The sequence below is a fragment of the Hemicordylus capensis genome, chromosome 1 (assembly GCF_027244095.1).
Source record: "Hemicordylus capensis ecotype Gifberg chromosome 1, rHemCap1.1.pri, whole genome shotgun sequence".
NCBI classification, from domain to species: Eukaryota; Metazoa; Chordata; class Lepidosauria; order Squamata; family Cordylidae; genus Hemicordylus; species Hemicordylus capensis.
In genome coordinates, this window is record NC_069657.1 from 108,482,298 (window position 1) to 108,503,839 (window position 21,542).

At 43.2% G+C, this 21,542-nt stretch overlaps 1 long non-coding RNA gene across 2 annotated transcripts; it reads left to right on the forward strand.

Moving 5' to 3' along the window:
* The first annotated feature begins 922 nt into the window (after positions 1–922).
* Positions 923–19,849, forward strand: LOC128341247 (uncharacterized). Of its 2 annotated transcripts, XR_008314284.1 has the most exons (6): positions 923–1,005; positions 3,506–5,918; positions 10,381–10,502; positions 10,815–10,988; positions 17,071–17,176; positions 19,473–19,849. It is a non-coding gene; the product is annotated as an uncharacterized LOC128341247 (long non-coding RNA). The 2 variants fall into 2 exon arrangements; XR_008314283.1 differs by having other exon boundaries at positions 3,506–10,502.
* The last annotated feature ends 1,693 nt before the right edge of the window (positions 19,850–21,542 follow it).

Genomic DNA, 21,542 nt, shown 5'->3' on the forward strand with positions numbered 1-21,542 from the left:
TTTAAAAAATAAAAAACTGAGGCAGTGGCCACAAGCGAGACCAGCACACTCCCCCCCCCCAACAGCACAGCATAAAAACCCCCACCCACACACACACATACACACACACAATGCATGAAAAGAGGGAGAATAGTCTAGCACCCGTTATTCTAACGGGCTTAAAAACACTAGTATATTATATTCCAGTATATAACCTTCCATTAAGATCCAAGCTATTTAATAAAAGAATGTGAGGCTTTGTTAAACAGGAGGTAAATGTTTTAGGAACCAGCCTCTTATGTTTGTTTTTAAATTCAAAGCAAAAATACTACACATACCCTTATCTTCTACATGGATATATCTATGTCCAAATAAACCCATATCTAGGAATGATCTTTCTCTCTCTCTCTTTAAGCTAAGTACTGTACCAAGGCTTCTGTTGGTGTTTCCTTGTGCTTGCCTCTTTATCTAAACATGCAATATAATTCTCTAAGATGCACCCATCGCTAATCCTATGTGTGGCAGCTCTCGTGAGAGTTCATGAGCAAGCTGCTGTGAGGGGGAGAGGAAAGCAGTGGTGGACAGAGAAAATGGTGGTGGAAGAGGGGAGGAAAACAGTGGTGGTGGGGAGAAAACGGCGGCAACTGGGGGGAGAAAATGGCAGCATAGGCGTAACTGGGGGGGGGGGGCAGGGGGGCACGTGCCCCGGGCACCATTGAGGTGGGGGCACCATACCAGTCCCTGCCACCCCCACCCCATTGCCCACCTGCCCAGCCCCAGGGCCCCTCAGCCACTTGCCTCCAGCTCCAGCTGATCGGCAAAGAGGCCTCGGATGGGCTAGGCCTGCAAACTGCAGAGCTCTTCTCTCCCTGCCTCTCAGCTGATCGGCGGGTGGGCGGGGCTTCCAGAGAGGCCTCCGAGTAGGCCTCCCTGAAGCCTGAACTCGAGTAGGCCCCAAGCAAGGAAGGAGGAAGCAGGCAGCAGACCCTCTGCCCAGACCAGACCATCCAGAACAGCTATTGCTAGGTAGGCTGTGAATTCTTTTTTGTGGTTACCCCCATATATAGGGATCTGCTTGCCATAGGGCTTTGATATGGGGGGGGGGGGAGAGACTGAGAAGTCTCTGAGTATTTAATTTAAAACAGACTGGAAAATGTGCTGGCTTTAAAAACAAAAACTATCTAAAAAGGCCTATAAGTGACTTGTTTCATGTCAGAAAATTACAAACACTTCTGGAACAAGTATATTTTATTTATTTTCATTCATTCATTCATAAATGCACTTATGTTCAAGTTATTTTGCAATCCAGAAGGTCTGAGTGAGAACTGTGAAGCATGTGTTGTGATTTTATTTTATTTTATTTTTCTTGTGTGTGAACTGCTCCCCAATAACTTGCAGGAACTTCAGGGTAAATCTGGCCAACATGTGAATGCAGCACCTCTATTCCAGAAGAGATGTGTGTTAAAGGGCTTTAAAAGCCTGGTGTGAAAAGACTCCTGGAATCAAACTTGACTGAATTTGTTCAGAATTCTGAGAAAACAAACATAGGTTCACCCTGCATGGTTGAAAGTATCATTTGCTAATCTGCAGCAAGGGGTCCATTTTAATAATTAGCATTGCTAGTGTGTTCTAGGCATTAAAAGTAGCACAAATATATAGTACTCAATGTATATCACTATATACTGTGAAGTGTGCATGCGTGTATTCAGTGAAATGTATTTCCAGGTAGCATACTTATTTTGAAATATCAGACTTAAATCCTTGGGGGCCTGGGGTGTGTGGAGGCCCTGGACTTTGAGGGTCTGGGGGCCCATTTTGAAATCCTGTCTCTGGACCCATTCCAACCTTGCTATGCCCCTGGCAGAATAGTTACATATGTATTGATCACCTGCACAGAAGAAACTTCCATGTAGAAAATGTGTCTCTTGTAAATTGACCCTGAATTTTCCATCCATGACTGGGATATCTGAGAGTTAGAGTCAATAATAAAAGAACAACACACTGCTTGTGACAGGAAGGGGCAAATTACAATGATTTCTTAGTTTGGCAGGGGCTGGTTTTGGCCCTGGCAGAACTTGGCTGTCTGCTCCTGTTGCAAATTCCTCTGTCTAGTGTGGCAAACTAATGTATCCTCCTCCCTCTTGGTGTCAAAGTAAGCACTAGTGTGGTGAATGCACATATACCCCATCGTGAGCCAACAGTCATCATAAGACAAAGGCTGGCAGGAATCATTCACCGGTTTATAGACACACACACCCCACCACCACCTTCTTCTTCCCCTATTTTGCTAGTGGCTATTTGGGCAGGTGATCGTCTAGGACAAAGTCATGTTTTTTAAAGAATGAGATGAGACAGAGAAAATTACACTTGGAATCCCCGCATAACTCCTGACTGTTGTTCTAAGTCTTTTACAGAGGTGGCTCATGTTTTCAGGTTTTGATCAACAACCATGTCTAGATGGTACAGTGTTCCTTTTAATGGGGATTTCCAGATATTGTTGACTACAAGTCCCATCATTCCTACTTGGACAGTGGCGCAATTTCAGTGCTTGCCCTAGGCGCCATTTTCCTTAGTTACGCCTCTGAATACCTGTCTTGTCTTTTCCATTTTGGGACACAAAACCTATTACTATGTCTAAAAGCATTTATTTTCTGGCCATGAGGACTGCAAACTTAGGCTGTTGGTGTGCAAGACATTTCTTTAAAATATATATTTCTAAAGAGCCTGGTAGCCTCATGTTTCCTTTTTCCTGTCCCAGTATACTTGCACGGATGCAGCCCACAACCCACATTTGACTATGGCTGTGACACATTTCCATATTTCTGGGGGTGGCGGGGGGCGTGCGGCGGGGGGGCAATTTCAGTGTTTGCCCCGGGCGCCGTTTCCCCTAGTTACGCCTCTGAATAGCAGTGGGGTGGTAGAAAACAGCGTGAGGGAGAAAATGGCAGTGGGGGAAAGAAAATGGCAATGGGAGAGAGAAAGCAGCAGCAACTAGGAGCCCTAAGGTTGGGAGCCCCTGTAATAGAGGGCATTTAAAGGTCAGTCCAATCCAGTTAATTCACCAGCAAAAGGTCATGCTGTATCACCCCTTCTAGCTTTCTCTGTATTGTTTTTGTTTGAATAGCATTTTAATATCCAGTGTACTTTTCAGTCTTCATTATGGTTTGTAGATTATAATTTCATGCTTGCACGATAGATACACATACCCTCTATTCAGGTTTCTCCATGAAGTTTCCTGCCAGCAACGCACATGTAAGTTGTGTTGTGTAGGGGGAAATGTATTTTCCTGAGAATTTAAAGACCCATGTATACATGTAAACTTGGATTTTCAGAATCACAGTCTGTTTTATGGACCCAACAAAACAAAACACAAGGACTAAGGGGGGAGGTACCGGATGATATCACACAATATAAAAATCAGAACATTTATGTGCACAATTCACAAATGGTAATAGGCAAAGTAATAATATAATGTTATGTGTTTTATTCCCACTTGTACTTTTGTTTGGCTGGCAATCTGGAAAAGGATAACTTTCAAATCAATATGTAATGGACCCTTTGAAACATCTTCAAGCTAAGTACATTATATTACATATCGCCTATAACAGTGAACCACACAGAGATTCATTTTCAAGTAATGTAATCTAAAACTTGTAAAACCTCTAAAGAGTTTTCAGTGATGCTTTTTACTTAAATTGTATGGATAAATTCTCATGGAGACTTCAGTCATTCAGAAACTACAATTATCTAATGCAGGTTAGTTCTGCTTAAACACTAAATCAGGGGTGGGGAACCTTGGCCCTCCAGCTGTTTTTGAACTACAATTCCCACCATCCCCAGCTGTGGCTGGGGATGATGTGAGTTGTAGTTCAAAAACAGTTCCCCACCCCTGCACTAAATGGAGGATCTAAGATAAGAGCAACACATTGGTGGCTGTGTTGATAATGATATGGAGAACAAGAAAGCATCAGATTGAGATGAATATATAACCTAAACTTTTCTCCTGTGGAATGTTTCCCCATCACACAGGCAGATTTTAGATACCAGATTCTGGGAGCATAAAGGGAGATGGCGGATGCCTTCATGTCGTTGAGACATATGGCTGGCCTCTGTGGGAAATGAGATAGAATAACAGAAGCATCCCAAACTGTGATCTGCCAGCTGTTGTTGGACTACAACTGCCTTTATCCCCAATCACAATGGTCAGTAGCCAGGGATGATGGGAGTTGTAGGTCAACATCTGCAGGAGAGTCACAGTTTGATACCCCTGGTAAATCAACCCTGGACTGATGCAAAAGGCTGTTGTATCCATGTTCTTAACTGTGCCCTGACAGGAAAAATAGATGGCAGTTTTATTTCAACTTAATGTTACAGTATCCTAGTATTTTGACTTCCTGGCCCCTTAAGAGGGGAAGAAATTTGACCTAGAGGTTCTATTAAAACTAGCACAAAATCCCAAGCCTGGGAGCTCATATCATCAGCTTCTCAGGGCTATGGTTATTTATTTATTTATTTATTTATTTGAGCTTTATTTCTTTATTATTTATATAAAAATCTATGTGCTCCAAGGGGAAAGCAAGAAAGGAAAAACACAGGAAACTCACTCCATCAGGTGCTGAAGGGACCACCAATCATCTGTGTGAATGCTGCTGTGGGAGGGGGGTTGCTTCTTCCCCTCCCTTCCTTTCCCTTCCCCTTCCCCTGGTATTTTAAATTGTAAATTGTGTTGCGTTCAGGCACAGTGAATAAACTGTGAACTGTTCCCTTAAATACAGCCCCGATGCGAGACTGTCTGGCCACATTTGCACGTATCATGAAACTAGAGTCCATTCACCTCCAGTTTCAGGAGCTGTACATCCAAATGCAAGCAACCAAAGTTAAGTGAGAAAATGGACCTGTGGTCTCCCTCTCCAGACTCCAATCTGTACCTTCAGTTCTGAGTGGAGTTTCATTTCCTTGAATTCCAGTTCTGTGGTGCCAGCGTTACGTCTCAATGCTGGCACCGCAGTTTCCCCCTCATGCAACCAGAGTTGAAGGAGGAAGCTCCTCCCTCTCTCTGGATGCTAATAGCTGCCAGAATTGTCCTTCATTTAAAAAGGAAGACCCCACAGCCAGTTCCCCCTCTTCTCTGCAGTCAGCAAGACTGCAGCAAGGGAACTCTCCTGTATGTCTAAAGCGGATGAGAGAGCAGGAGGAGGGGATGCGGAACCGTGGGTCCATTGGACTCATGGTTACATCTGAAGATGGCCAATATCTTATCCTGGAGTAAGAGAAACTCTGCTACAGGCCTGTGTAGCTCTGCCTAGAAGCTGTATAGAGCCACGTAGAATAAACTGGTTACATGACCAGCACTCTTGTGGAGCCCGTATCAGTCAGCAAGGTTGAACAGTTAACACAAAAACCGGCTTGAGTATTTTAACATAGATAGATAGACACACACACACACACACGATATTGACAATAAGTCAGGTAAAGGTAAAATGTGCCGTCGAGTCAGTGTCGACTCCTGGCAACCACAGAGCACTGTGGTTGTCTTTGGTAGAAAAGAGGAGAGGTTTACCGTTGCCTGCACAGTGTGCGATGGTGCCTTTCAGCATCTTCCTATATTGCTGCTGTCCAATATAGGTGTTTCCCATATTCTGGGAAACATACCAGCAGGGATTCAAACCAGCAACCTCTGGCTTGCTAGTCAAGTCATTTCCCCGGAGCTAACAAGGTAATATTACAAACAAACTGCCTAGGACTAGGACAAGGCCTGATATCACTAGTCATTTTAGCTTTTGTCTGTGATTGACTTCTGCTGACCACACCTAATCATTAGTGCCATCTCCAGGGAGTGGAAGGACCCTTGGGTCAGGCTGCCTGAGTGGGCTCCCTTCAAATATCTGTGAGCCAGCCCATCCCTCCCACAGCACCAGCTGAGGGCAGGAAACAGACAGGTAAGTGGCGGCGGCAGCCACCATTGCTGACCTTCCTCCTTGACATCACCACTTTGCCTGTCACCATCCCAGAGTAAAGATAAAACTCTTAAAGAAAGGGCAAGCAGATGGCAGTGACAAGGAGAAGAAAGCCACAGAGAGCTCCCGTCAGCTACGTTGATTACTGCCTGCTAATTGTCTTGGGTTGTTTTAAGTATCACCATTGAATGCTACTGAGCTCAATGTCTTTTAAATAAGCAAAAAGCAGCTGTAGAAGTATTAACATAATTCCCAAGCTCATTCTGGATGTTCAAATTATGTTTGGCAAACAAGACGGCTAATCAACTGTGCTGCATTAGGTAGGGTTGGCCCCAAGGTGCACGGAGGCACGTGGTCCAACCCTCTCATGGTACTAAAAGCATCTCAGACTGAATGTGAGAGGATGTGTGTTTGAACGTATCCCCACATCAAAAGGACCCTACATGCAGAAGCCTCACACATCATAGGGAAGGTATCTTAGGTGTTTTCACTGAGGTGGTAAACTTGTGATGGGTCTATATATCACTTTGGACTACTGGTGAAGACTCCTAGGATTAAATGTACCGCCATAAGAACAGGACCATGCTCATACTGAGGCAAACTGAAGTGGTCACCTCAGACAGCCAATTATCAGGAAGCAGAGAGTGGCAGCTGCCACCCTCTGCATGCTACTGTCACCTCATCTGCCCTTCTGGCCCACCAGGAAGGGCAGATGAGGAGTTCAGCAGCTTGCTTGGCAGCAGTGCACAAAAAGCTACTCAGTGTGCTTCCTTGGTGCACAGTATTTGAAAAGGGGGAGAGCAGAGGAGAGGAGAGGAGAGGAGAGGGACTTTTGCTGAAAAGCAGTATATAAATATTCATAGTAGTAAATATTCATAGTAGTAGTAGAGGAGGGTGGGGTCTAGGTGTTTTAGCTCAGCATTCTCTTCTCCTCCACGCTTCCTGTTCTGCTCCATCCTCCTGCCATTCCTTTCAAATACAGCACACTGAAGAGGAGAATGGAGTGGCTCTTCATTTGCTTCCACCGAGCCAGGCAGGGGTGGGCAGTGGAAGCTGAGCATAGAGGCAGGGCTGGCAGACATGGGTGAGGGAAGCATTTGATGCCCCAACTCTATCATCCAAAGGTCTTGGGCTGCCCTGCATAACCTTACACAAGAAAACTCTCGTATCAGTGAGAAGACTAGGCTAGAACCGTACTTCCTGACAGACTTCTTGTCAATCGGTAGGGATTTTTCCCCCCAATTTTTTTTCCAAATTCAATTTTTATTAATTTTAACAATAGTAATATTATCATTCATTACAAATACATACAAAAAAGGTGGACTTCCCGCTCACATTTCTTCGTGAATCATCAACTATAAAATTTACCCTTACGGCTTCCAATCTTCTTTAAAACATTCCAAGTTTTGATCTCTTAATAGTGCTGTGAGTTTTGTCATCTCTGCAAATTCCAAAATTTTTATCAGCCAGTCTTCTTTTGAAGGCTGTTCACTGGTCTTCCATTTCTGTGCATATATAATTCTAGCCGCCGTAGAGGCATACATAAAAAATGTTAAATTAGTTGTAGAAATTGCACCTTGTGTTACTCCCAGCAGGAAGGATTCTGGCTTCTTAGGAAATTTTCTTTAATTCATTATATATCACATCCCAATAGGCTTTAGCCTTCCCACAGGTCTACCACATATGAAAAAAATGTGCCTTCAAAGTGTCCACACTTCCAGCATTTGTTTGAAACATTTTTATAAATTAATGCCATTTTTTTTGGTGTCAGATACCATCTATACATCATTTTATAATAATTTTCTTTTATAGCATAACATGCAGTAAATTTTAAATCATTTTCCCATAACTTTTCCCAGGCTGCCATTTCTATATTACGCCCCACATCTTGAGCCCACTTTATCATAGTCGATTTAACCACTTCCTCTCTTGTCTCCTCCAAAAGCAACAGTTTATACATTTTAGAAACTAGTTTTTCAACATTTTGACATAATTCCTTCTCAAAATTTGAAATCTGGTCCTCAAATCCAACTTTAAGATCTTTCTTATACATCTCATTTAACTGATGATACTGAAACCAATCTCTAACCAAATCTTGTATTTCAGTTAAACTTTTTAACTTTTTAACAATCCTTTTCCTGAAAATGTAACAAATCCCTATAGGTACCCCAACCCGTTTGCATATTTACTTCTTTACGTGATAAGGCTTCAATCGGAGATATCCATAACGGAGTTTTAGGTTCAAACCAATTTTTGTATTTTAACCACACCCTCATTAACCACACCTTCTCACATAGTGGTGATACAAATGCCATCCAAACCTTCTGTCAAATCCTTCCAAATCAAGAATTCTAGGGTTTCTTAATGTTATCCATTCTTTTAACCATGTCAAACAAACAGCATCAAAATATAACCTTAGGTCTGGCAAGGTAAGACCACCTCTTTCCTTTGCATCTGTTAAATTCTTAAAATTAATTCTTGGTCTTTCCCCCTGCCAAACAAACTTAGTTATGTCCTTCTGCCATTGCTTGAAACAAGTTAGAGTGTTAATTATGGGAATAGTCTGAAAGAGAAACAACATTTTAGGCAAGACATTCATTTTCACCACTGAAATTCTTCCCATTAAAGACAAATTCATTTTAGACCATCTTTGTAGATCAATTTTCACTGAATTCCATATTTTAACATAGTTGTTTATGAACAACAAGGAGTTGTTATTTGATAACCAGACCCCCAGATATTTAACTTTCTTCTCCACTTTCAACTCACTTATTTCAGAGAATCTGTCCTTGGTTTTCTGATCCATATTTTTAGTTAAGACCTTGGTCTTGGTCTTATTTATATAGAATCCAGCCAGCTGACCAAATTGTTGTATTTTATCCAAGAGTCTTTCAATCTTGTCCATTGGATTCTCTAAAAACAGCACAACATCATCTGCAAAGGCTCTCAACTTGTAATCCTGTTTCCCAATTTTGGGACCATGTAATTTATCATCTTCTCTGATAGTTCTACAAAGCACTTCTAGAACCAATATGAAAAGCAATGGGAAAAGTGGACATCCTTGTCTAGTCCCTTTTTGTATTACACAGTCGTCTGATAGCTCCCCATTTACAATAATCTTAGCATATTGCTCCGAATAAATTGTCTTAATTGCCCTAATAAAATTGTTGCCAGCAGTCATTACCTCTACTAATCTCCACATAAATTGCCACAAAATATTGTCAAAAGCTTTCTCTGCATCCAGAAAAATCATCGCCATCTGTTTATCATTATGTTTTTCATAGTACTCCAATACATTCAAGACTGTTCTGACATTGTCTCTCAGTTGTCTCTTTGGCAAAAATCCAGCTTGATCTTCATGAATAAAATGCCTTAATATAACCTTCATTCTTCTTGCCAAAATGGCAGCAAAAAGTTTGTAATCATTATTTAAAAGTGAAATTGGTCTATAATTTTTAACTGATGTTAGGTCTTGATCTGGTTTTGGGATTACTGCAATTTTTGCATACTTCCACGAATCCGGCATAATCCCTTTTTGTAGAATATCATTCATAGTCCATTGAAGAGGTTGTAAGATTTGATCTTTAAATGACTTATAGTACAAAGCTGACAGTCCATCAGGCCCTGGGGCCTTGTTGGGCTTAACTTGATTTATTGCTTCTGTTACTTTCCATAATTGTTATCGGAGCATTCATAATTTCTATTTGTTCCTTAGTAAGTTTTGGAATATTTTTGGTCCTGAGAAACTGCTCAATTTTTTAATCTTCAACTATTTTGCCTTTATATAATTCTGAATAATATTTTAAAAATTCCGCTCTTATTTCCTTTCCATCATAAGAGATCCCATTTTTTGTAAGTATTTTGGATATATAACTTTTCTTCTTCTCAGATCTAATTTTCCAAGCTAACAACTTGCCTGATTTGTTTGCGAACTCGAATGTCCTTTGCTTAACATATTTCAAATTCCGTTCAAGTTCATTTGCTATCAACATAGAAAGTTGTTGTTGCAGCATTTTGATAGCTTGAGTGACCGTCTTCTTATCTTTAGCCCATAATAATTCCCTTTCCTTTTTGGAGATCTGCATCAATAATATCTCTTTTTTCAATCCTCTTTGCTTTTTAAAGTATGAATTTTGCTGTATAAAAAAACCTCTCATAACCGCTTTACTCGCATCCCAGACAATTTTATTGTCCATTCCCTGGTTTAAATTCAATTCAAAATAGTCCTTTAATTTCTTTTTAGCTTTCTACACAACATCTGGTAATAGGTAGGGATTTTTTAATATAGAGAAGCATGACATGAATATAGAGAAGCATGAATTCCCAGGGCAGTGTGCAACTACTATTTGTGAGAGCTGTGAGAACACAAACATGACATCTACTATGTGTGAGAACTATGCCAGAGCAAGGCTGTTAATGGAGACACTCATTCTTGTTCCTCCAGCTTTTATAGCCTACCTTTCCATTCTTGAAAAATGCCCAAGGTGGTTTACAACAAAACGTACTTTTGAAAAACAGTATCTAAAAGCAAAAGAATATCCGAAACAATCACAATAATACAAGCAGGTAAGAAAGCAAAACTTCCAACCGGTTTTGAAATAAAAAGATGCGGGGATAATAATGGAATGTCATCAGGGATGGGGCAAGGCAGACTTTCTGGTGCGGGGCATTCCAAAGCCTAGACACAGCCAGAACGGAAGCCACAGAACACTTTGTGCGTGACATATTAATGCATTTATACATGCAACAGTCCCCAACTTCTTTGTTTAAAAGTAAAGCAGAGAGAGGGAAATTATAGCCCAGAAGCAGCAAGGGGGGAGATGGTGCTTAACAACTAACTTGCCATTTCCCAACTTCACATTTGTTTCTCACCAATAGCTCTGCTTTCCCCATGGAGTACAAAAAGTGTGTTGGCAAGGGCAAACATGCATTCCAGAGATTTGGAGGAAGGAGGAGAATTGAAATACAATAGGCAATAATCATGCACCAAAGTCCTTGACTCCATTAAGAAGTGTCCTTGGTCCTAATCTATGGAACAGTGAGCTTGAAAAGGTAATTTCCCGCTGTATAAAAGTCTTATCTACCAAATGTGTGGTGTGAAGGTTAAAAGATGAGAGAAAGGATAAGGGAAAGGCCTAGGCAAATGATTCACCTTGCTCAAATTGTATGTTCCACTGATGGTCAGTTTCAAGCAGCTTCTGATAATTACAGAAGGATGCAAAATTCTTCACTACCTGTATCTAAAAGAGGGATATATAGGGATAACTTTGCACAGTTAGGTCAAAAATCAACCAGATATAAAGAGCACTCACTTTTACAGGCATCAGTTCATCTGTTCTGCTTTGCATGGCATGGTTGTGTGTGTGTGTGTGTGTGTGTGTGTGTACAGCAGTGCCCTTGAAAGGAGTACTTGATCATGCATAAAGTGGGAGGAAGGATAAATGTCTAACCACACTAAACCACTGGCAGTGCCCCCAGCAGCCATTATGTGTATCTCTACCAAGGTCAAAAAGTCAATTATTTTTTTCCAGCACACAGTGTTATTTATTTATACAGAAAGCAAAGCTGTCCCCTGATAACTGAGCAAAGAGGCACTTTTTAAAAGTGGTGATTCTCTTTATTTAGTAGGGGGAGAGCAACTGGCCCTATCCATCCCCAGCACAGCATTCCTCCAGTGGCTGTTGCTAGCATCTATCTTATGTTTCTTTTTAGATTGTGAGCTCATTGGGGACAGGGAGTCATTTTATTTATTTATATCTGTGTAAACCTCTGAGGGAACTTTGTTGAAAAGCAGTATATACATATTTGTCGTATTTGTCATATCTGTATTGTACATGGAACTCCAAAAAAGACAGGACAAGCATGTATGGATAAAACGAGGGCCACTTTAATTGGATAATAACTTTTTAAGGATCTGCAACACACATAAACAATACCCCTAAGCTAGAGTGTGGGCACTCCACCCACTTGCGAGTAAGCCCAGCCTCCTAAAGAGAACAGGCCTCCCCTTCCAGTTGGGCAAAGCAGCCAGGCTTGGGAGACGCCAGCTGAAACTTCAGCATGGCCTCTCCAAGACAAACAGTTATGTTACCTGTGTCTAGGAGGTAGCCATCCAGGTCACACACACCCCAAACTGCGAGGCTCTGAGTGGGTGAATTGGACGGCTCCCAAAAGTGGTCCATTCCCAGACACCGCACAAGTTGCAAGACCCTGAGGGGCTGTTCCATGAATCACCTTAAAGGTGCCTGTCTGAACACCATATCAGATCTTAACCTCCAAAGTAGGGATGAGCCCAGACCGGTCCGGAGGCCATTCTGAAGGCCGGACATGAGGGCAGTCCGGCGGTCCGGCACTGGTGTGTGGGGCTCTTTAAGGGTGGGGGAGGGTGTACTTACCCCCCCCACACGCATTTCCCCTGCCGGCGCGTTCGTTTAGTAAAGCTTTGGGGGCAGCAGGATACCTCCCTGCTGCCCATTCCCCCAGTCATCGGCAAAAGGCTTCACAAAGCCTTTTGCGCTTGCACACGTTGCGCACGCACGTCACATCTCTGTGACGCACGTGCGCATGTGACACGGAGACATGACGTGCGCACGTGCAAAAGGCTTTGTGAAGCCTTTTGCCGACGACTGGGGGAAGGGGTGGCAGGGAGATATCCTGCCGCCCCAAAAGCTTTACTAAACGAACGTGCCGGCGGGGGGTAAGTACACCCTCCCCTTAAAGAGCCCCACACACCAGTGCCAGACCGCCGGACCACGGTTCCGTGCACATCCCTACTCCAAAGCCCACATACACCTGCCATAGTGACCACTTAGCTTAACCCCCTGACACCCACCCTGCACAAGGGAGTGCCCAGCAAAAAACGTCAGTGAGGAGTAGGCAAAAAAATCTCCACCCAGAGCCAATTATGTAGAGACAAAAATTCCTACTCCGCCCCAAAATCAACCAGATAATCTCTCACTGAAATGGGGCAGGCAGGTAGGAGCCACCTAAATGAACTGGCACTGAGCTAACAGCAGTGAACCCTGTCCTGTCTGTCAGACAGTAACCTCTGGGGATCAGCCACTCAGCACATGGTGACGGGGACCTAGAGGGTGTGGAGGTAGGAATTGAAAGGGGTCTTTGTTCTCAGAAGGAGCCAGGAGGGCGATGAGAAGCGATGGGGAGCAGGCTTTGTGAGCACCAGCCATGAAGTCTGGTGGCCTCATGGCCAAGAGCGAGCCTGGAGACTTCTCTCATGGAAGGGCATCTGCAGATCCTTGAGAGACAGGATTGCAGGAAAATTGAATTATCTCCTGGAGTTTGGGGTGAGTTCAAGGGAAAAGGAAGCCAAGGGCTTTGGCTTCGGGGAAAGATTTAGCCAGGGAACCATGTGTTAGGTAGCCTGCGTTAGATCTATTTTGATTTTGTGCTTTTGCAAATCCTTACAATTGGTCTATAGTGTTTCTATCTGTAACGTAACTAAGAACGGAACCTGGGCCCTTTTATCCAGCCAGGGCTCTGTAAGAGTCTCCGTACCCTGTAAAGGTGCTTTTAAAGGTTCCTTGCAACTGGGGGTGCTTCTTGAATTATCTTTGCAACTGGATAACCATGGTTTTTAAAGTGTACCACTCCAAACACCAGCTGGAGTGATCATTGGAAGTAATTGTGTAAAGTACTGAGTATTTCCTTTTACCTGTAACTTAAAGCTGAGATAGCCTCAGACTGAAGCAGTCTGTCGTATTTTGAATAGTTTTTCTCTTTTTGTTCTTTGCATTTTTACTTGTCTCTGAGTGGATTTTTAACTCAGGAAAAGGAGTTTTATTCTGGTGCAAACATGCCTCAATGTTGATTGCTTAGCAACTCACACTACCAAGTTTGCTCTTCACGTGTAGAATACACATGGAAAGTTTTCTGTATTTTTCCATTGGTAAAAGAAGGAGAGTTTCCCTGGAATTTTGCCGAAACCAGGGAGGGATTAAACTCTGTTAAAAAGTGGGCGTGGTGGTAGCAATTACCAAGAAATGGTTAAGTTTTAAAGGAACAGCCTTTGTTGAGCAAACATGGAGGGAATGAATCAGCATTTTTCTTTCTCCCACGTGGACTTGCCTTGAGACAAAGGCTGGTCTTAAATCTGCTATTCGCTACAAAGGTACTTAATATTCTTCATCACAGCAACTGTCTTTAGGCATAGTGGCTCTACACACAATCCATGTGTAGAGCCTGGGAGGGTTCTGCAGGGAGAGTGGGCTTAGCCTGCTCTCCCCACAGACATCCAGTCACTCATTGCTGGGCAGCCAGATTGGCTGCCCACACAACTACTGGCTCTGTCACAGAGCCGGTAGGGGCTGCAGGGATTGGAGGCTGCCCAGCACCTGGAAGTCCCTGGATGCCCCGCACAAATGCACAGGGCATCCTGGGGAGACCCCCAACACCAGGAGGCTCATTTTAGCCTCCCAGTAGCAGTCTCCTCACATGTCACCACAGCATGGAGCTACACTATGGCAACTCAAGATCAGGAAAATGGGGTTAGCGAAGCACATTGTTCAAGACCGAACACCCCCCGACTGTTTGGGAGTTCACAAACTTTTTTTAACTAAAAATAAAATATGTTTTATGTCATAAAAGATGTTGGAGGTGGGGGGGTCTGCAGAGGTTCCACTTCCCCCCGCTGGCCTCAATGCAGCCTGAACCGGCCCATTTGACCGGCTCTTTGGCCCATTCAGGCCTTCCCCTTCAGCATAGTGGCCATTTTGGAGGCTGCCACGCCTGTGCAATTGGCCTCTAAGAGGCCTGGGTCATGCCAGGCCTCTCAGAGGCCAATTGCACAGGCGCAGCAGCCTACAAAATGGCCACCATGCCGGAGGGGGGAGACCAGAATCAGCTAAAGAGCTGGCCAAACGGGCCACTTTGGGCTGCAGTGAGCCTGGCAGGGGGAGGGGGAACCTCCGTGGGACATACACACACACACACACACACACACCACCTCCAACAACTCCCCCAGAGGGGGTAAGTGACATTTTTAAAAATAGGTGTTTTTTTTTTAAAAAAAGTCTGCGGAACCCCCCCCCCCCCGGACTGTACCAAACCGCAGGAGTTCAAGGGGGTGCCAGACCCAACTGGCCCAGTCAGGTTTGAGTCTGATATGGATTCGAACTGAACTGGGCCATCTGGTTCCATGCACATCCCTACTGTATACCGCTCCAAACCCTATTCTCTGGGTGGTTTACAACAAAACAATAAGAACAGATTTTTAAAAAACAGATATTGCATGAGAATCGTTGGATCCTGAAAATATTTGTGAAATAATTAGAAAACATTCTAATTTCTAAATAATTAGAAAACATTCAATGAAATAAGGCCCAAAAGGGTGACATTTTCTAGTCACCACCATCAAAAACCTTGATAGATTTAATTATTTTATTTTTTCTTGCATTCTTTCATTTTTTGTGTTTTGAATAACTATTATATTCTATTTAGGTGGTGCTGTCTCGCCTTCCTTCCTTCCTTCCTTCCTTCCTTCCTTCCTTCCTTCCTTCCTTCATTACAAGTATGAGCAGAGACCGTAACCTGCATTTTGAAGAAATTATGAGATAGTGGGGGGAAATCTTCTTTATAGTGCAATATCATAAGTTAATGTAGGGAAATACTTTTTTCATTTGGCTTCCCCCCCCCCCAAATAATCTGATATAAGGAACTTGAAAAATATTGGTTAAATGTTCTCTAAACATTTGTATTGCCTTCCTCAGGCACAAGACCAAACAGGAGGCTCATGTAATTTTCTGATTATGGACAAAGAAAATGAAATTCTGAATCTCATTTCATCTTCAGCTAAGTTGTACTTTTCAATGCCTAGAGGATCTTACAAATCCTCTCCAAATAGCAATAACACAGAATGAGAGTAAGATTTCTGAAGTCGTAATGAACCAATAACAAAAAGAAAAACTAATTATTATTGGCAAAGTATTTACAAAATTGTATAGGCTCATGTGTGATGAGATAAATGCACACTGCAACCATGGCCCTTCCTTCGACACTTTGGGTCCATGGTGGCTCTGATTTTTAGTCTGCTCATGTTGACGGCTAGCCATGCTGCCACAGACTCTGCATGCTAATGCTATGCAATATCAGCATTGATTAGCTTTTGACACTCGATTGTGGCAGTGCAGTTAATATTGAGCACAGGACTTACTAATAAACATAGCTGCCTTGCGTGATTGGCTGTGGTGCTGGATGCCAAATCACTTGGCAAATGAAGGCTGTGCAGATGACAAGTCAGACTTAATATTATCTCAAGTATAGTGAGATAGTAGCCCCTGGTATTATAACCCTGCCTTCAGACACCTTGATTTGTTTAGAGTTACAGTATCACAAATCTCAATCGCCATTCACTCTGAGATTGAATATGTCACTTATATTGGACATATTTTAAATATCAGAGATAAAAGCACAGGAAAATAAATATTACATCCAACTTCACATGATGGGAAAACATGAAATGTATCAGGAGGAGAAGGGGCATTACAAGCGCACAATGTACAATTCTGAATATGAATTTTTAAAGGGCTACAATATAATTAAATTACAACACTGCAGAAAGGAACCAAACAATTCCGACTGGGGAAAAAATTTCCTTTGTACAACAGGAAATTGACAATAGACTGAATGTTATTGCTTTATGGTGTGTGGAAGCTCTGATCGAAGATGTGCTTTATCAAATGTTTTGAACAGAATTAACACAGGGAATGAAGCAAGCTGTTTGACAGAGATCTGAACTCTGACAAGCAAGAACCTCTGTTTTGCTAAAAAACTTTACCTTGGTAAACTGGAATCACAGTGCTGATGTCATTCAGTTCAAGAGAACCACAGTTTGTCTTAAAGGTAAAGTGTGCCGTCAAGTCAATTTTGACTCCTGGTGCCTACAGAGCCCTGTGGTTTTCTTTTCATAGAATACAGGAGGGGTTTACCATTGCCTCCTCATGCAATATGAGATAATGCCTTTCAGTATCTTCCTATATCGCTGCTGCCCAATATAGTACCAGTAAGGATTCAAGCCAGCAACCTTCTGCTTCTTAGTCAAGCATTTCCCCACTGTGCCACTTAAGGTGACTCACAGTTTGCCTTAGGTGGTGCAATAAGAGATCTGCATTACTTACAGAAGCTGAAGCAAATCTACCAGATGAAGAGAGTGAAAGCTGATCTGGAGGCTTTAAAAGAGAAAAGAGTCATCATCTGAAGATGTGGATAAGGTGGAATGTATTTATGTGAGTATTCATTTGTTTAGATTTTTGTCTTCTCCACTCCCAAAGGCTCCAGGGTAGCATCTTTTAAAGATGGCTCAAAACTTGCTCAGTGTGACTTATGAAAGAAGTGCCTATTGATAAATACATGTGGAAGGGAATTAATATTTTGACATATTGTCTTGCTGTAGTCCTGGGAAACGGCATAAAAGACATTAAAAGATTAAAAGAGAATAAGACACCATTATTTATAAAACTACATTTGTACTTAAGGGCAGACTACACATAATACTGCAAGGAGCTCTTCTCACAGTCAGTGAGAAGGGCTCCAAGGAGGTCTGCGGGGAGTGCGGATTTTGCTTACCCTCCCTGCAGATGATCTCCTGGCCATTCCTGGGCAGGCAGAATGCCTGCCCAGATGAGCTGCGACTTGCCGGTGGCTCACCTGGCACCTCCAGGGGTTGGGGTGCTGGGACACGATGCCGCATATCGCCCCACCCCCTGGAGCCCAAATATTGCACCATGCGAGTGTGTGGTGCATTGTGGGTATCCTCATCCCTGTGAGTGTGTCCATCGCAGCTGCAAGCAGCTGTGGCAGACACATAATTAAAAAATGAGGGTAAGGGTGCACTTGGTCCCTTAACTTCATTTTCAAGGGTGGATAGTTAGGCGGGTTTGTTGCCGTGTAGCCACCAGGATCGGGTGTGATCCTGGTGGTTCACATGAGTGTGCAAAACCGGCCTGAGTTCCCTCAGCCCAGTTTTGCATGCTCATGTGAATAGCCTCCAAATCATTCTACTGGGCTATTGATATAGTTTTCTGCTTTTGGTATTTGTGATGAACAAAAATGGTACCCTCCATGTCCTATTAAGTAAGAACAGGAGTTCCCAATCTTGAGTCCCTAGATGTTGTAAGACTACAACATCTAGGGACATGAGGATAGCAACCCATTTTGGAGGACATCGTTTCATCTTGTAGCTTATTTCCATATTTTGAAGTGTGTGAATAAAGAATAGCTATTTGCATAGCCAAAGAAGCAGACCAAAAGTACCTCTTGCCTGTAAAGGAGAATGCTCAAGACATAATTTGTGCCAATGCTCAGCCTTGACATTGATTTCCAAGTGCCAAAGTTTAACCCTGGAAAATAATGGAGTGTAACCTTGAGCAAGTGCAAAGTGTACTTCCTTTGCTGCTGACAGTCCCCATATATCAAAGATTAGGAAGAAGGGCTTCCTGTTAAGATACACTTGCATATATCTATTTTTAGAAATTAAGCATTGGGAATTCTGGTAAATAAAAGTGATAGGACTTCAAAACCATTGTAAATTATTATGGTCAGTGTTAGAACTACATATATAACAAAAGCATTATTATTATTATTCACCACCAGCATCATTGCCATCATCATCATCACCACCACCACCACCACCATCTAGCAGCAGTAGCAGTAGTAGTGGTGGTGGTAGTGGTCGTGGTAGTAGTAATACCACTCATGTGTGTGATGCTTTACAAAGTATAAGAGGACACATCCCTGCCCTTTTACAGGGTATCCATTTGTATACCCCCTGGCACCCTACAGAGGTGCTCAGCCTGGCCTAGTGTTTAGGAGAGTGCAGGGGAGAAACAGTGCTTGACAGAAACAAGAGATAAACTTGGATATGTTCATTTGCCCACCCCCCGCCCCCTTGGGTCTTTTCAGACCTTCCCTAGCTTTTGTCCAAGAAGAGACTTACTCTTCAGTTTTGAAAAGAACCATGTGGTGTCCTGTCCTTTGTCCTTATTGTTTGCCTTTGCAAGCGGCAATCAACGCCCTCAGGAAAGAAATTTCCTTCAACTGGTCAGGACACCATCAATCTGTGTGCTTTCTGTGTCTCTTGGGATCTGTGTATCTCCTGTGTCACTCAGGTCCCTACCTCAAATTCACCAGGTGCTTCTTCCTCAGATCCACCATCTTTTTCCTATGTCTTGGCACAGGCATTTCCATTTTGCCCTGCACTGGCTCTCACTCCTGCTTTACCTTTCACCTCCAGACTGGCCCTTTCCCTAGTGGTGTGATGCAGTGGTTAGAGTGCTGGACTAGGACCGGGAAGACCCGAGTTCAGATCCTCATCCAACCATGAAACTAGCTGCGTGACTCTGGGCCAGTCACGTATCTCTCAGCCTAACCTACTTCACAGGGTTGTTGTGAGGAGAAACGCAAGTATGTAGTACACCGCTCTGGGCTCCTTGGAGGAAAAGCGGGATATAAATGTAATAATAATAATAATTTTGGCTCATTTTTAGATTTAGTCTTGCTGAAGGACCTCTGCCTTGTCCCCAGGTTCGCACTCCCACCTGCCAGCCCTCCTGCCTGCCTCAGAGGAGAAAAGTCTCTCGGCCATGACTGAGCTGTAATAGTTCACAGCATTCCTCTGGGAAGGAATGAGGTAGTATATAACCCCTATTCCTTAGACTCTACTTACCTTCCCCCCTCATTTCTATTAAAATCCAAATCTGTCCATCTCTCTCTATCTCTTGCCAGCCTTGAGTAAACTTAATTCAGAAAATCAATCCAAATTGCACCTCCTTTTGAGCTGTAACATAGTCCTTTGTAACTTGTTGGTTTTGCTAGTTAAGTATTGATGCTCCTAACCATTATTTTCTCTTTCTGTACCCCTAAACTGTCAAATAAAACCTCACCTTGTTTTTGAACTTTAACCTCTCTGTTCAGTTCTTTCTGCAACCTGAGCTTTATGATGGGAGTGGGACTGCTCCATTTAGAATAGCTAATTCCCCCTCCCCATAAACCTAAAGCATAGCTTGGGGTCCCCGCCAAGTCCCTGGGAACAAGTCCATTAACATACAAGAGCAGGAAGATAAGTAGGGACAAGGCCATGGAAGGTTTGATGTCTACGGGTCAGTAGTAGGACTTGCTGAAGTTACAAAGCAATAAAATGTTGTTTCACAGCATTGCAACAAGAAGTCACAATTACAACAGCAGCGCTGGTTAACACCAGACAAGAGAAACTGCAAGTGAATAGTTTTCTTTTGTGTTTTTTAAAACAAAATTCAACAGAACGCAAAGCTGGTGGAATGGGATATCCAATTTTCCTCTTTGTTTTTTCTAGTTAATGGTGCCATTTGTTTAATAAAGTCATGTTACCTACAGCTGGCCTAGCTCCATCAAAAAAGGCAAAGACATCAATCATGGCTCTCTAAAGAACTCTGTGGCAAATCACTTCATTTTAATTAGGATTCCAGATTAGCTTCCTAATTAATAATGTTCTTCAGTCTCAGCATTATTAAAGCATATGCCTGTTCCAAATCACTTACATTGTCCGTTTAAATACCCATCTTCTTCCAACAAAATCTCTGACTCTCACTGTCAGGCAAATTGAAGGAGGGAAAGTTGTTCTGTGTTAGAGGTGAAATGGAGATGAAGTGCTTGAAATGCAGAAGGGAACACTAGAAACTGAGATAAGGTTTATTATGTCTTCTTAACATAATACACAAATGGAGCACAGAAGAAGGGAATTCTAAAACAGTGCATAGCTGAGATGCTAGTCACTCTGGGCTACTTTACGCAGGCATGTTATTCATAGCAGCAGAATCAAGTGATGGCTTGCATGTGCAATTACACCATCACCAGGGCCGGCTTAAGACATGTCGAGGTCTCGTGCTATATAAAGCTAAAAAGGCCCCATAGCAAAATGGGTTGGAAGTCCCATCCAGCACATAACTCACTACCACCACCCCTCGCTGTGCTGCTTACCTAAAAGTAGTGTTTGTCTGAAGAGGCAAATGCTGCCTGTAACTGTGAGAGCAAGTGTTAGTCTTAACTGGGCCCCTGGTTTAATAAATTTTTGATATAACTTGCAGTTATTGATTTATAAACTCTATCCTATATAATAAAACCCTAAGGTACCTGCTTCCGTGTCTCTTGCAAGTGTTCTGCGCATGCGTGGCACGTGCGGATGCAGCAACGGAAACGCCCAAAGCCCCAGTCCGGCCCGAGACTTTGAAGGAAGAGGAGCTCTGTTTGCGAGCTCCTCTCAGTGGAGTTTCTGGGGCCCTGATCGGCCCATGGACGGTCCGAGTGTCGGACCGTGTGGGAGTCGGGGCTTTGGGAGTGGGGTTGGCGGGTGGCGGCGGCGGCAGCAGTTCAGGCCGATTTGGCCTGTAATTTGGCCACGTTGGGCAGCAGCAGCGGCCAATTTGGGCCCTTTTGTCGGGCCGCCAGGGGCTGACGATCGAGCCTTTGCTTGGGGCTGGGCTCGGGCAGCTGGGTGGGCAGTCGGCGGTGGCGGCAGCAATTGGGGCCGATTCGGTCATTGTCGGGCCGTTCGGGGATGCTCCAGTCCCATTGGGGCTGTTGAATTACTCTTATTTAAAAAATTTAGAAAATTATTTA